We start from the raw sequence: 17,768 nt of genomic DNA on the forward strand, positions 1-17,768 counted from the left end.
TGACTACCCTCTATTATTCAGGAAATTATGTTCTGCCTTACAGCCTTAAACCTCTGCATAAATAACACAGATCCATAGAAGCTTCTGGCCCCCATAGAATACTCAAATTCATTTCAAATGTAGAAATTCCCATAGATACCAAGACCTTTCAAATTGAATCAGATGTGTAATTAAATGAGATGGAATATTTAAAATGACATTTATGTACCTCTTTTAGCAATACAAAAACTGAAAATGCATTACTTTATGGTCTTTCAAGGCTTAATGCTCAAATATTTCAATGATTAGGCTAATTTGGTTCAGCTTCTAATTAGGAAATGGTGCCCTTAATGTCTTTTCTTGTCATGGTGCAACAAACAGTAATTGTAGCTTGACTGAGTTATCACAAAAGGTCTTTTTTATCCCCTTTTCTCTTTCCAAATACTGAGTTACCCTGAAGACCTGCAAGCGAGCCAGATTACAGTACGAATTATCCCAGTAAATGAAGGTCCACATCTGACCACGTCCAATGTGTTTTATTAGTTGAGCACCACATAATGATTCTGTCACAAGTAAACAGTTTCTGATTTGTGGTGCATCTGTCAATGCAAATTTTGTTCATTACCTTCAGTTAATATTAATATACACATAGAATATTACATAGAATGTACAGAAACATACCTTTACGATGTACAGACTACATTTATTATTTAAGAGGCCAAGTGCATTGTGCAACAAAAGCGTTCCTGAATTGTTTACAATTTAAAAAAAAAGTTTTTTCAAACTTTAAGACCAGAAAACTGGTAAAAATGGTGAGGACATTAAACAGAATACAGAGCTTGAAGATGATATGTAGGACATGTGTATTTATAAATAATAAATTGTATTCTGTAATTGACTGTGCTGCTGTAGTTGATGTAAATGATTGCCACAGAAATACCTATGAAGATAAAGCTCTTGCGAGCTTTGTAAAACCAGCAGATTGTCATATATCATCTCATCAGCAGGTGGCAGTGTTTTTAAATATTCTTACAATTAACTTTCAAAGTACACTGTAACTAATCAGACAAGTGGAGTGAAAATAAATTCTCATTCACAGTAACCACCTTGAGAAGCTGTACCCATTTGTAAAACAGAGCATTTACTGGGATAACAAGTACAAGGTTCAGGTACTGTGATATGATGGGGTCACAGAAACTTCAGGGAAGGAGGCTACAGCAGTGTCCTGAACACATGGCCTTCTAGTCTGGATTCTACCCCTAACCATTATTCCACACTGCTGCCACAAATATATTGACCTTAACAGGAAAAAAAATCATTCAACACCCGAGAGTACCTAAATTCCTTTAGCTCTCACGATACAATTTGTTGGTTCTTTTTTTGTCTTTTTATTGTTTATTATTTCTCATAAGAGGAACTGTTTTACAATTACACCAGAGTGGTTTTTAGAAGTAGAAGGGGCCGTGTATTCATATCTGTTCCAGCGTGGGCTTTGATTAAAAGAACCTTTTAATCATCAAATGGCATGAATATACAGAGACGTCATATTTAATACCGGCATCCTATTTGATTGATGAGAATTCAGCTCACTGCCCCTTTTCTGATTGATTCTTCTGAGTGTGTTTTACACCCACATGCTCTACACATAAACACTTGTGTTTGCACGCAAATATATGTTGTCCTCTTAGATGAATCACTGCGAGAAACCCGAGCCTGATTTAGCCTGAATCGATTCTGAGGAGAAATGGCTGCGTCCGTTTACTTCAGCTGATGAATCATGCATTTGCTGACAGGGTTCAGGTACTAGTGCAGCTACAAAATGGAAAGAGAAAAGGCACGTGGTGAGTCGTTCAGAAGTTGCAGGGACACTACAAAAAGGAAGATCAAAACAGCACCGGGGAATGGTGGTGACGATGTGCTGCACGTACTGTCCGTGTGGTTGAGTGATCCGCAGTCGAAGTGCATTATAAAAAAAAAGCACACTGTATGCCTCTTGACAGGCCTGTTAGATGACGAGAGCACTGCTGATGAGACGCAGATTGAGACGGCAGTACACAGATCAGTGAGGGACCCCCAGCAGGCTGGCATCACAGTAAGGGTCTTCAAAGCAGAGCTGATTGACCTCAGCCCCCAGATTCCAGTCTGAAGCCTTAGCTCCCTTTTTCCATATCGCTCACTAGGCAGTCAGTACTTTTCTCCCTTCTACCCATCATACAGTTGGCTGTCTAATACGTATATAGAATTTTATTTTGGAATTGTTTTGTTATTTTGGTCTTATTTTCTTCTGGGGGAAAGGGGTACCTTGTGTATATTGTCAGCCACTGAGGTGTGTTGCGAGGAGTAAAAACACGATTTGAACTCGTCGTCGATCTGTTATGACCTAACAAATGTCTAAGTACAAGAGGATGCCTTGCTAAATCGGCGAAGGGCTCGCGTCATGAAGTGAGTTTTTGAGTGTGCGTGTGACAGAACAATCAGGAGAAACGTTCAAAACTGTGCCGCTCTCTGAAAAGGTGTTTAGCTTGCAGCGATGCAGGCACTGCAGTGTTTAAGTAAGTCACTAGGCCTGAATGCTTCAGAGATAAGCTGGGAGCTGGGGGTGGGAATGGGAAGTGTGCATCTGTGAGGAGAAACAGTCAAGAGTGTTTTCTGTTCAGTACCAGTAAGATAAAGAAGAAATCAATAGGCTGTGAGTCTTCATCCTCTCTTCTGTACTGCTTCAATGCAAAGAAAGCAATTGTGTTGGGTACAGCTAAGAGATTAAGTGGATGATGAAGTAAATGTGTAGAACTGTAACATTATGAGAGACAGTGTTAGAAAAATTGAGAAGATCTGGCTCTGTAGGGATAAAGTTTCAGTTCTCTCAATGTGACAGTAACAGGAGTCTGACAGCCTTAGGCTGTTGATTTGACAGATTTGTTCCATTCTGATCACTTCTGTTTTGTTTCAGAATTATTCAATGTGCTAACCCCAATGTAGTTGCATTCAGTACAATATTTTAAAGCCAAATTTCTGAGCAATACATTAAATTGCAGTGTTCCTCCATCATTGGAATCAAAGGAAATTGAAATGGAATGTTATTACACACTGAGGGGCATTAAAAATGCAACAGAGAAGTATTGGACCTAATAACATTTGTTGTGATTTTAATGCCTCTTAGTATTTTATTCCGGTTATAAATAAAACACCAAATCTTCCTCAGGCACATAGAGTGTTAAATATGTTTACTATTCAGATTGTTTTTGTGCATACCTCATCTCCCTCTTATCTAAAGAAGTTGTGTTTTTGTTATCTGGTCAGTATGAATTAATGTTTAATTACCACAGCACTGTGTCAATACTAAAGTAGAAAATTAAAGAACTGAGGTGTAAAATGACTCTGTCTCATGTCTGTTGGAAATATGTATTTGATTGTAGCACATTCATTAAGGAGAATTAATTTGATGACTTGTCACATTAGAATGCTACTGTAACGAACGGGTGATGGACATAAATTTCAATCTGTCCAATTTCAGGAATTTTAACTTCACAGAACAAGTTGTTTATTTCAGAGATGGAATCATTGAAAATATAGATTTGGGTTTGAATTGGACTGCATGCTTTAACGCAGAGACAGATTGTAAGCTGTGATTTTATTAAATCCTTCATTAGGATTCATCAGTAAGATTGGATCAGAAAAAGGTCACCGTAGCAATGCATTTTCTCTGCTTTGAGAATTTCTAACAGCATCTCTGAAACAAATTTGCTGTGAAAATGGAAAAATGATCATTATAGGCTGGTGCAGAAGCACAAGGTGAACCTGACATTATCTCCATGGTGCCGAGGGGATGAAGTTGCCACAAATCATTTGTATACTCTCATTTTGTCTTGTGTGTTTTTATGTTCACGGCTTAAAGCAAAGACGATTTTCAAGGAGAAAAACAAAGAATTTTCCTCCAAAGAAGAAGTGTTACCTGGAAATTGCTCCTTGTATAGCATTCAGGCTTTGAGAGAAAGGTGTCATTTTATGCAGCAAACACTATATATGGTAATAGTAATCTTCTTTTTAATCTGGGCATTTCAAAAAGACACTATGCTGTCTCCATATATTGCTCTCATTCAGCTCCTGACAGCCTATAGCAGCGATCACATTCAGATCTTTCCCTGCTAAATAAGTAAATACTTTTACATCCTTTTATAAGTGGTCTTCAAAAATTAATAGCAAGTCTTGCGATTTAACCCAAAATATTAATAATGATACAGAAATGTACAATGTCTACACACCCAAAAGTATGGGAAAATACCTGTGCCTCACAATTAAAATATTCTGAAAATGGCATACGGTCTGTAGGAAAGGACAGTAAAATATTACAAATTCAGTGAAAGCATAGAAACCAGGCTGCATTACAGTTAACATTTTTCTGGGGTTCAGAGGTTTCAATCAAGTCTGCTATATGCATTTTGTAAAGCATTTAAAGGCAAATGCATGTTCATTGTGTATTCCATTGTGGCTGTCACTATTATTCTTCACATGCACACGTTTAATCAAATTTGGATGAGTGGCTCTGAAGATACATCCTTCATTAACCCAACCAATTGGAGGGCACGTCTCAAGCATAAGTAGATAACAATGACCTAGATTCTGTTGCCCCCAGGAAATAGTGTTAAGTCCATGCCGTGCATAGGTTTCAGTGTGATGGACATTATTCTACAGATAAAGCAGAAGTTTGTGGTGTATTTCCAAAATAAAAATAAGTTAGGTAGCTAAATAGTGAATCCAAACATTTTCATTTAACAAATCACTTAAGTATTTACATTTCATATATTGTATACAGTAAATCTGAATTTATTTAACTAAAAAATAGTTCAGACACATGCTTGTCAATTTCTGAGCTAATTCCAGCACTATTCAAAATAGTTGAGCACAGACCCCCTTATTTTTAACTACAGTAATAAAATCTCCATCCTGGAGCATACACTGAAAAAGTTGCTTGATCAGAGCTACAACTTTGGGAAATAAAGGGTTAATACGAAGTTAATAAAAAGTTAAATGACAGCTCACAGCCTCCCCATCATAAGAAAACAGTGGCTTGATGCCAACCCAAAGCCCCATGGAACCGTATCATTGAAGCCTTCACGTGGAAATGGTCCAAGATACGCTAAGATACAAGAACTTTGTGTCCCATAGGTTGTTACAGAAAGTTTAGGTTGTTCCACTAAACTCTGCCTAATGAAATCCTGGTGACAGTGTCTTCTTCACAATTTCTTGCTGTTCAGACGTGCTGTATTAAATTTTCCCTTACTATAAAAAGGAATAGAATGACTTTCCATTCATTTGCTCCTTTTTCAATACACTACTCAAAATAGAAACCTTTTCCCTTTGCTCAAAATAGAATCCTTATTACTTATACTGAAATGAATCCTGGATTCTTTTTTTCAGATGGATATGTTCTACAATTCCTATTGCTCATTGTATCATTATAGTAGCTGTAGTAGCAGACCTAGCAGTACTCATAGTTATAGCAGCAGATTTATTTTCACTCTTCATTCATTAACCTTTTTTTCTCTGACTCTGTCAAAGGCTGTGTTAGTGAATCAGAATGAAAACAGCTATAAGAATAAGTGAGTCCTGTCCACTTTTTTCAAGCGGTGGGACATTTCTGAAAGACATACTGAAGGAACAGTAAAGTATTTGTTCTTCTTCCCCCTACAGATGTGCGAAAGTTATCTTCCTGTGTTGAGAGCTAAGCAAAGTGTAGTTTTTCAATCCAACGGTTTGCTGCTTGTTTTCTGACTAGCCAAGAGCACAAAGAGCAGTGAGAAGACTAGAGACTTGTAAAGAGACATGCTCTCCTTGGATAAATACTTCTGTGTTATAAACTTAGAAGGTTGGTAACAGTATATCCCTTAAGCACTCTTCCCTTTTTCAATGTCAGTTTCCTTTGCACTTGTTTGACAAATCTCATAAATCATTCTTTATACTATGTAGTAAACAAACTACAACAAAGCCCTACAGTGATAATTGAATGCTCTTTATCTACAGAATGTTCCTGATGTATATAAACCTTTAATCATTGAACAAGCAAAATTGCACCAAAAATATTGATTACTGAGCTGACGAAGTATTTCCTCTTTTTCCACTTGTTCCGTTGTTTTTGTCATAATTGGTGATTTTAGTCACTATGTGTATTATTGATTATTGTTATTTTAGTTTTTAAATAAAAAACCATTTAGTACTATTGGTACTTTGAAGAGGATTTTGAAATGCCTAAAGAGCCAAATTTCAATAAGGTGTCTTGGTGAAGGATCATCTGAAATATTGATCTAACCCTAATTTAAGGATTCTTAAAGGCTTTATATCATTAACAATAAATGAAGATGTAATCCTGAGGGCATTAAATGACCACCCAAATTATGTTTCTGTAGTGTGTAACACTTTCTATTATTTTTTCCTTTCCTAACACTTTATTGTGAAAACCTTAATAAATCAGATCCCATCTTTTTGCATTGTGGTGCAATTTATCATAATGAAATATTGCCAGAAAGAAATAATTCATTAGCTGGGCAAATGTATGTGTGATAAACTAACACTGGCACAGGACAAAGAAAGGACTCTGGATATTACCATGCAAATAGCCTTGCACCCGTCTACTGCAGCATGACAAAGAACACTTGGGAATACTGTAATTTAAAACAGTGGGATATAAAACATATTTGTTTTTTTGTCTGTTCAGTTCCTTATTCAGAAAATATTTCAACTGCCTTTTATCTTTTTCAGGAAAGCATTCAGTCACTGACATTTGGCATTTAGTATTACGGGATCTGTGCTGTAGTATTAAAAATGAATTGAAAAATACAATCTATTGTTTACCAATATATAATTTTTCCAGCCCATAAGGGAACATTTCATCTGTTTTGTCATCTACATGCCTGATAGATGAGAAATATACTACAGTGCCCTATTGTAAGGTTCTTTCAAGTAGATTTGTAGCTCTTGATATGTGTATTTTTGCAGCGGAACATTTTTGAAGACCCCTAGTTAAAACGCTGACCCACTCTGCTTATTTTTTCTTTCTCTTTTTTCCCTAGTGTGCTTTTAAATTCCACGGATGATTCAATAGGCTTATTGGAACAATCAGGCCTCTGAAACGAGGAGTGCATGAAACAAAGGGAGCAAAATTATCACATCCTATCTAAAACAGCAGCCAGGACTCCAAAAGCTTTATTAGATGAGTTCTGAAGAAATGAGTTTGTTGCAAATTACTATTCTACCTCTACATTTGTGCATTCAGCTTGCTCCATCTGGTGTATAGGGGAACAAGCAGACACTTTACATTATATCTGAGATGTCCTTCATTATGAGCAATGTTTTAAATACTCTTCCTCTCTTTGTGCACATTAATTGCATCCTTGATGTGAAATTCAGATCTAATTTAATTACAAGCCAGCATGGGAGTACTTATTATTATGATTTCAAGTGTTTTTTTTTTATAATAGATGTATGTATCCATGTAAATACACATTACCGGCCTAACAATGTTGATGCAAGTCATTTAGCGGTAAGTCACAAAGTTGTTTTTTTTGCTAGAGGTCAAATTACTTTTCCATTATTTAAGCTTTTAAATATTGTCTAAATTGGAATTTATCTGCTGCTAAGACAGAAAAAAACTTAGGTGAATTCATCCATAGAGCTATGTTAAATTTGTTTTATCTATCCTTGGTTTTCTTTCCATGTTCACAGGAACTATTTCTTAGTAGATTCTGATTTTATCAGAAAAGACTCAAGTTTAGTTCAACAATGACTTATGAAAATTTTAATTCTGCCGGTATTGCTCTGACAATCATAACAATTCTCATGAATTAATTGTCACCTACATTTAATTAAATGTCCTGAACACAATGAGGCCATTTTATTCTAAAATGTTTACTTTTCAACACAAATCTCTGGTTTGCGCCTTGTTAAACGGCATCGTTTCTTTTCATGCAGAGCAGTCAAAATTTGCAGGGCGGGTACAGTACATACTGTATACTCTGATGAATGGCTCAAGGCAGAGTAAAGAGAAGCAATCTGACAGTGGGTATTGCTTATATACAAAGAATAAATGACCAAATGAAGTAAGGGAAAAGTTCTGTTTCTTTTATTAACTTGTGAAGTGAATCTATCTGAAAAGTATTTCCCTAGCTCTGGTTTCACTGACACACCATATGGTGTCAAGCTAATCTTGTTCTTCCTGCTGATTCGGGGGGGAACTTCTTTAATTAGATCAGATTAGGAGGAGCCTGGGGGTTCAGTGGACACAACCTTCTGGATGCTAATGCTAGTAGCATGGACTTTGCATTTATTCGATCTGTGGCTATGTATTGGTCTCCCAGGACTTCCTGGGATAGATTGCATGTGACTGTGAAAGTAATGAGAAGTGAGTTTAATGATGAGGCTTGGGTCTGTTTTGAACAGAATGGCGGAGTGCACCTGCTGTCTTCACAAGACGCAATATAATGCACAAGGGCTCGAAGGACCTGTAAATTTTCCTAATTAAATTGTGGATATATGTTTTAATACTTTTGATGCGCTGAATAATTCCACGGTTTAGCTGATAGTAATTTTAATGAATGCAAAGAATGTTTCAACTCAGAAGGCATGTGCCTGTTCATTGAACTTGCTAGACCATTTGTTAGAATCTAGCCCTTGTTTTTGAATTAATATTGCAGGAGCACAGAAAGTTTGACAGCCGACAAAGGAGTGCCTACCGCTCTCTGCTTTAAAAATACAAAGCAAGCTAGTAGTGTTTCACACAATCTATAAAACGAAACTTTAACACTGAACAATAACTTTAAGACAACCCATTCAAGAAATGGATCTATAAGCCATCTTTTGTGAGCTTATTACAGAATGTAAAGAGTTGCTGCAGGCAAAGGTTTGCTTTCACACTGGAGAGTTTTATGTCTTTTTGCTCGAGGTTATTTTTGTAGTGATATGTGTAATGAATGTACATGTAAGGATATTAGTGCATGTGCACAGGAACAAGGAAGTGTATATAAGCTGTGCAAGTAACACAATATGGTGTGTAAGTCTTTTCCCTTTATTATTATTCCCTTTCAAATCTTGTGGATTGTTAATGAATCAAACCCAGAATAAAAAAAAAAATAGCTGTTGCAATGCAGTTTTTATTTGTGGGCATAGACTTTTAGAAAAAAATATGCATGTAATTTTGAACAGGTGTTATACATACAGTAAAAAAAAAAACTACAAAGTGCTCTTACATTCTAATGAAAGCTTTGGTTCTAAAACTGTGCTGGGCAGCTGCACAGTCCTGTTATGAAAGAAACAGCATGAGAGTGCATTTTCTGAGCTCTACTTGGCCAGCAGCAATGGTACCTAACTGTGAAGAGATCCTGGGTACTCTTTTTGCCTTATAAAATATAGAACAAAAACACAAAAGTATGTACTATTCATAATTTTCCGCATTTCAGGTGGCCTCAAAGGTTTCAAAACTGGCTTTTTTAAAATTGTTGCACCTTTCTTTTTATTTTATTAGATATCTCTTATTGTTAAGAATTCTTTCACACATACATGTACCATGTATTGTGGCTGTGTGAGTGTTTCTCAAGTCATCAAATTAATTCTCCTTAATGCTTTTGTGGGAATGGATTATTGTCAATGCAGAGACGAAATCTGGAAAAAATGTTTCTGTAAAGAGTGTAACTTCTGACAAGCATATAATATAGTGATATATACATAATATAAATGACTTTTTTAAAAACAAGAGACATCTCCTTTTAAATCTGAAAATTAATAAGAAGGTTTATTGTATGGAGTTTCCAACCTAAAGGAAGAGAATTTATTGCAATTAAGACCCTTATGGTTGGTCTAAATGTAATGAACGTTATCCAGCTTTCCTAGTATAGTTATTATATTCTGGTAGTCTTTTTTATTGCTGGTACTGCAAGTTAATAGATTACATTGTATTCCTTCTCTAGGCTTTTTATCTCTTCTCTCCATTCTTGAGCAGGTGTCATTAGAAAGTGGTCTCCTAATTAGAAAATCCCATTGTTATTAACTTTTTGTGTTGGCCTTTGCTGGCAAGAGGGGCTTTTTTTGGTTCTAATAGGTTTACCTCAGTGCTGTGGGTTATCTGCACACATCATTTGTTTGTACTTGAAAAGAAGCTGTATCTTATCATTTAAATTCCATCCTTCTGGCTTAGGAAGGTGAGTTATAACCCATGTTTATTGATAGGATCTAAGTCCCTCTGGTGTCAAAAGTAACGTTGCTGCTGTTCGAGACATTTTTTACAAAAAAATCTAAATGAAGACTTGTATAGAGGAAGAAAAGGACAATTGTAGGGTAAGATTTCTAAGGAAAAGGTTTGGAGTTGCATTGTGTGATTATACAGAGAGTTGCACTTATACCTTTAATACTTCATCTTCAAATGCTATCCAAGTTGAGTGCAATCCACATGTCATTGCTGAGCTTCTTGGGCCTTTAACTACGTTATCAATGCTATTGTGCTTCTTTTCTTCTTTTTCAAAAAAGTCTTTTGTGGTCTTGTACTGCTTCTGTGACAGAAATTCTTGTACATCACTTGTAATTAATCTATTTCTTCATAAAGGAATTAAAAGACAGTTAGAATTTAATCAGTGAAAAAAGGAGAAAGATTGATGAGACAAAGTTTCCATTTAAATCTTGGTCTGATCCGTTTGAAAGAAATGGAAAAAAAAATGTTTTGGGGCAACAGTTCCTGATTTACAGGCAAAAGAAGGAAATAAAATTTAAAATAGTTCTGCCGTCTGCCTAAAAAAAAAGTTTTAATTTGAAAATTGAAGGATTGAGTAGATTTATACCTTTCAAGGATAAACTAGAGGAACTCTTTAGATAAGACATTGCAAATCCCATTTGTGAATGTTTTAGAAATGGAATAGATGATAGTGTTAATAGAGTGACGTCCTCTGCTGTAGATTAAGTGCTTGTCAGTAATAAAATCTTAATTTTGACCACAACCCAAAAACCATACCCCTTGGGCTTTAAACCTGTTTATAGCATCATTTATAACATGTTATTAGATTGTTTGCAGATATTCAGAGCAATAGTTGACCCAATGTGGTCTATCCCAGTGTTAATTATTAAAGGAGGCAAGAAATGTTTATTTTCTTGTTTTTTTTGGTTTCTCTTCACATTTTTTTCAATAATAGTTTATGGGGTTTTAAAATATAATTTTAAACTTTTTGTATTTTATAATGCTTGCATTTTTCAGAATCAGACCTAGTCTCCTTAACAGGGGCATCCTATCAATAGAGCATACAAACACAATTAGTGTACCACCAGCTGCAGCATGTAATTGCTAATTAGATAATTAAATAAGACCAAAAACAATGAAGTAAAGCACAGCATGTTTGTTGCAAACAAGTTCTGTAGACAAGACTATTTGACTGATGCTTTCTTTTAGAGTTGTAAATGGTTAAAATTTGTACAGCTTTTGAATTTCCAGCAACAGGAATGTCACAAAACCCATTATATGAATACAATATACAATATACAATACTAATAAAATGAGCACAGCAGTTTCTAAAAAACTCAGATGAGCTCTGCAACCTAAGAAAAAAGACAAATATACTTTCAAAAGTAAATGTTAATTGTAACTGCTGTTGAAGAGGTCATTGGTACCTGTAGAAATCATAATGCTGATGACACGTTTATATTACAAAGAAGTGCATTATGTTCTAGCACACTAGAAAATAATTCTTTGTAGGTACATCTTAAATTGCTTGTGCATCTACCAGAAACATCACACACAGAGGGATAAAGTACCTAATTAAGAAAAATATACAATGTTTATTAAGCATTATCAAACTATTTGGAAATATGTATTTTAATGGGAGAAATTAAGGGCTACAAGAAAATGTACATTCTCTGATTTCCCCCAGTGATCTGCCTATCTTACAATAAGCTGATTTATTACGTTATTGCTACTTTTGTTATTCTTGTAGTGTGAAGTTGAATTATGAAGATGTAACTTTTTATTATCAATACTTTCTAGTGCTGTAACACAATGTGTTGTTCTTTTACTTTTTTTCTGATCACACATGGTTTTAGTGGACTAGTAGATGCCTCTGGGTCAAAATTTGCTAAGCAAAGCCCCAGTTTGGTGCCCTATAAGGCCCTGTCCTCCAGATGAAACGTTAAACTGAGGTCCTGACTCCATAGTCATTAAAGGGGAACTGCAGTCCCAATTTCTCAGTCCAGTTATTAAATCTCAGTAACAAAACTAATTCATTGACTTTATAGAACAATTTTACAAATTTCAAATTAAGCACAAAATTGTGAGCTTCGTGAAAGTACTGTCTCCATGTTGTTGCAAACCCTTGGTCTTCCCACGAGTGAGAGCGAGAGTTCGTATGAATTTGAACGTGAAGCAGCCTTTCCTGCTCACTAGTCACTGCAATGACTAATGTAATGCAATGCACTTATGTTCAGCAAATATGCTAATTCAGAATTCTTTATTCTTGTCCCTTACTTCTCACAACAAGAAATATTCAAATAATAGATTTTTCTTTAAAAACACCACCAACAGTCCTTTATAATAGATACATTTTCACTACAAGCAATTATGATTTCTTGTCAGACAAGCCTAAAAATGTATTTAATTTAAAAACTACATTTAAATGCATTTAATTTGGATTAATTGGAAAATTACCATAACCAGCAGTCATTAAAGTTGAAGCTTTCAGTAATGATCACCAAAGGGGATTACAATTAAAATGTATCCCCTGTTCTAGTACAAAGACCAAAATGCATTAAAATTCCATACATAAATCTATGATACAATTTAGTTAAATCTGATATATTTCTCAGGCACTCAGGTGCCTTTATTTTATTAATATGTATATCTGACCCAAAAAGAAAAGCAACAATAGGTTTCCTCACTGACCTGTTTAATAGTTTGTAGTGTTGTAGCACAACATCAAATAGGAAGTGTTGTCTAAAACATTAAGTGACCTAAGTGCCACATCTGTAGATGTGGAGTACAGTATGTGTTCTTACCACTGCTAGTATTATTGATTTGTCCATTTCCCATTTTAATTGCTTTTTTGCATCACCTAGATGATAACATTGACATATCCATTATCACATCACCACTAACTTTGAATCCCATTGCTACAGCTAATGTTCTTCCACCATCAGTTTATTTCTAAGAAGATCACAAAATATGTGGATTTCCATTATTAAAATCCATTTGGTAACTACTACCTTTGTCCTTTGCCCAGAAAAGTTCAAAACTTGAACACATTACATTTTTTGACTTGGTACATGTATCCTAAATATTCAACAGAATTTGAAAAATACTGTAGTCTAGCCATCGAATGGATGCATACCTTTACTTGCAACCATGCCAAAAAAAATCAGTTTCATTTAGCTTCTGTAGTAAGTAGTTACTGTATGTTTTTGTTCTGTTCTCGATGTTGGGGGTTGATCTCATTATTTGTCTCTGATTAACACTTAATGAATTTCTAGTTTCATGATGGTGTTCATAAGCTTGCTTAACAAGATTATTAGGCAGCTCTGTTATTTTCAAATAAGGCTGAGATTGCTTTGATTGACATGATTTGTTGTTCTGAGTAATTTAAGATTCGCACACAAATTTGATTCAAAAACTTATTATTTTTAATAACATTCCACGTTATTAAAAAGATTATTCAGTGATAGGCATGTACTAATGATCTAAAACTGCAGATAACACAATAAATGGCCTATAATATACCATATACAGTCATTTGTATTTTAATTTAGAGGAAAATAATAAAAAAATAACAGTCTGAAAGTCTACAATACCTGCTAAACATTTGACGAAATACCATATTTTCATAAACACTTAAAGTACCATAGAGCACCTTGAAAGAAAAAGGCACATAATAATAAAAAGCAATTAAAGGTCAATATAGAGAGTTTATTCTCTTTTTTCTCCTAGAAATAAACACAGAAAATTAAAATATAAATATACAATATACAATCATTTGGTTAACATGGTAAATAATATACTGTAGTTATAACTATAACTAGTATAACTATGCTATACTCTAATTTAGCATAGTTATACATTTTTACAATACCATCATTTTATTTTGCCATACCATATACTGTATATGAGGAACTGAGATCCCTAGATGAAATATACACATATTATACACAATGTAATCATATGCTTAAATCTCGTCAAAGTGTATATCCAGGAAAGTGAATATTAATAGATCCACATAGGGTCTTAGAAGCCTCTAAAAATGCAGAGAGCGAACAATGCCAATTGTGGTAAATGATTTCTTATAAGAAATGGTACATTAAAGCTCTTTAAATGCAGAATATGATTACATGGAAAATGTCAAGCTGTTTTTTGCAGCTAAGAAAAAAATCCCGACTACAAGGTGTACCAGAGAAATGAACAAGACAGGCAAATAGATGATAAAGACTACCTTAACTCTCCTCTCTCTTCCTGAAGTATTCCATCTTAATCAGATTGACCACTGTCAACAGAGTTCTAGGCCATTAGGGCCTTTGCTCATACCACAGAGCTATTTATTTCCTGTAACACTATATTAAGTAAAACAAATAAGAAAAAGTGTAATTATAAAATTATAAACATATGTTCGTTTTCTTAAATTAAGCCTTTGATCATAGGCCCTTTTGTTCCTTATATTACCTGAGCTCTTAATAGATTAACTGATTCAATTAAGGACTTAATTAATTAACCTTGGTCTAAAGTGCAATTGTTTCTAGGTCAATGAGGTAGGGGTTGAATTCTCTCTAAAACCTACAGGACTGTGGCACTCCAGGAACAGGGGAGAGGAGCATTGTAATAGAGGTGGAGGGATCATAGTGTTCTGTGTCCTGTAGTTGCCTTGTAAGGATTAAACTTAAATGTTAGAAGAATGATGCCTAATTACAAGTGGAATGCAGTGGAAACAATATTTCCTAGTGAAGGGAATTTTTCTATCTGCTTTCCTTTCTATACCAGCTTTTATTACATTCAACCATGGTGCTTGATTAAGGCAATAATACTAGGCACTAAATGTAATAATACTAGGCACTAAACGTAGTTTGTTTCATCAGTTTCTTCCAAAGAATACAAAGGATCTGAAGGATCTCTGTTATTATTTATACTGTACCTTATTGTAATATAAATACGATAGTGAACTATTTGATACAATAGACAGAACAGGAAGGAACAGTGAAACACATAATCAAAAAAAAAGACAAATTCATGGAATTTAATGGTATAGTAATGTTCCAAAAAACTGTTAACTGTTGCTGTTATCTTTCCAAGTAGATGTTTGCTGGGAAGACCATTTAAATATGCCTAATGGTTTCAATGTGGCCATTATCTAACATCTGTTAGTTCTCCATCACAAATTGTATAATTCTCTTAAGTAATTAAGAAAAAAAAGTATATTATATTCTTTGTGGTGTTTATTTGACAGAACCCCAGACTGCTCAATTTATTGTCTTTTGATGTCTCGCTCATAACAAAACGGGTGCCTCAATTTATCTTTTTTAGGTGCATGAGACAAGAATGCCCAAACATGTGGCATGTTGGCATGTTAAAAATTCTGAAATCCATTCCATGTTTTTCTTTACTTTACTTTTACTGTTCCTGAAACCACAATTTTGTGTGGCAACCACAAAGGTTTGCTACGATATCTTATTTGTAACTGAAGGAATACTGTTTCTGACAGTAGGAATACTGACGTTTCCAGTTGGGCATCAGATCAAACAGCATGTGTGGATTGCAAGCAGTGAAAAAAAGGGGTGTTTTCCATTTAAAATGGATGCCAGCAAAGTTGTTTAAAGTAATCATTAGATTTTGCTGTGATAATGAGCTCTTAGTCAAACAGCCTAAAACCTCACATAACACTAAGAAATATTAAAAAGCTAAGTTGAAAAAGTTGGGAAAAAATCTAGCAAAACATCAGCCCTGTGTAATGAAAACTCTTCCGTATGTGGAAACATAATAAAAATACATCTTGTTAGTTCCACAAATATGCAGTTCGATTGAAACTGTGCTATCTCTTTACTTTAAAGCTGGGTAAAAATTGTTACACTGTGCCTGAATTGCCTCATAACTCATGAAACACCCCCCCCCCTCCCCCCAACATACAGAGCCCATTCTCACATTTAAAGGCAAAATTATGTTTGTCCTTTTAAAACGCAACTTAAAATGCAACTTTAATAGAAACTCTTGAGCAATGCTTTTCACCTGTCATCTTTCATTAACTAACATTGTGCATGACCTTGGCAGTTCATACATTAGGGCAAGGTTTATTTTATCGTAATGATGTTTCTGTGAAATTGTGCCTGTGTAGTGCAGATTCTCATTACAGCACTCCAAATTAATTTGCAAGGTTGATTCTGCCTGTTCATGCATAAGCATATCCCCATTCCAAAGCTGATTTTGAAGTAATACAACAAGAAATGGCATTTAAACATATATAAAACTGTTATTGAGTTCTCAATACCTGAACTGGGGTGAGGAATAAGATTGTATTTGACGTAGTAGTCTTAGACCTATGACTGAGTATGCTACCCCAGGTGGAGTGACTTAAATAGAACATAAATCATTGTATAATAACACCTATAAAATTGTGCTCAGATGACATATAATGATATCTGATCATGCACTGTTTTTTTCTGCAACAGGTAATGGTAGTGTCCTTTCTGGAGGTGCATGGTTCTGAAACTTGTAGCTTCATAATCCGTTTTCAGATAGTTCACATATAAAGATACTGTATGTTGCTGGTATACACACTACTACAGTATATCAATATCTAATGTGTTCAGAAGGGAAGAGGAAACGGTTGCTAAGCTCCAACCCAGGTTTACCTCAGTAACGTGGATAAACGACTCCATATAATTTATAAAAAATACATAATTTGACATAATGTATATTACAAAGGAACAAGTAATAGGTTTATTCCATGCTGAAAAAAAGAAGAAAGAAAACACAACGTTTCGGCCGTGGAGCCTTCTTCAGGTGTGTCAATAATGTATATTAGGCTATAATCACAAATATCTGTATTTATTCTTTTTATGTATATTGCTAGCGATATTCAGGTGTAAGATTTATTTCTGTGTTGCCTTTATCCTTTTAATCACTGATAAAACATTTAAACGTAGACAATAAATTAAGATTAATGTTTTCATTTATGAACTCACAACTGCAGTTCCAGTACTTGGTAGAATGTCACTATGAGCATATCATAATAAAAAACTATTAATACTTTAGCATTTATTGTTTTAGTATTAATAATTAAAACATTAGTGATTTAAGTGTCTTTTCTTAAATGTCAACATTAATTTGCAAATGAATCTCTTGTCAAGCAAAGTTCTTTGATGTTTTTATTTAGAAGACGAGAAATGAATGTAATTATTTGGTAGTAACATGGGATAGTATTTTCCGTCTGGGTGTCCATGGTCTCCATGGTGATTAAGTACATACATAGCACTGCCCACAAACAAAGTGGGGGTATGAATAGGGAAATAAGACAGAGAGAAAGTAAGACTCTTTTTACTACAAAAATATCCTGATTATTTAAATCCAAGGGAAAGGTATGCCGTGGGCCTGATAATATTTTTGTGACAACTGCAACTGAGTAGTCTCTACTGAAATTTGATTTACTTGGATGCATTTCCATTTATCTAAGTAACACTGAAGCCAATAGAAAGAATTCTTGAGTAGAGCAGCGATGCATTGAACAAAAATAAGGTTGAAAAACTCAAATGTTGTATGTTAAACATTTGAAAATGTCTGCATTACTAGAACTGCA

General features: G+C 34.6%; 1 non-coding gene across 1 annotated transcript; it reads left to right on the plus strand.

The window, feature by feature from the left end:
* Window positions 1–885: 885 nt before the first annotated feature.
* On the plus strand, window positions 886–961 carry LOC148817923 (small nucleolar RNA SNORD36). Its single transcript, XR_016094506.1, has one exon. It is a non-coding gene; the product is annotated as a small nucleolar RNA SNORD36 (small nucleolar RNA).
* Window positions 962–17,768: the final 16,807 nt, after the last annotated feature.

Source organism: Atractosteus spatula, chromosome 19 (genome assembly GCF_055471065.1).
Source record: "Atractosteus spatula isolate fAtrSpa1 chromosome 19, fAtrSpa1.hap1, whole genome shotgun sequence".
Classification (NCBI taxonomy): Eukaryota; Metazoa; Chordata; class Actinopteri; order Semionotiformes; family Lepisosteidae; genus Atractosteus; species Atractosteus spatula.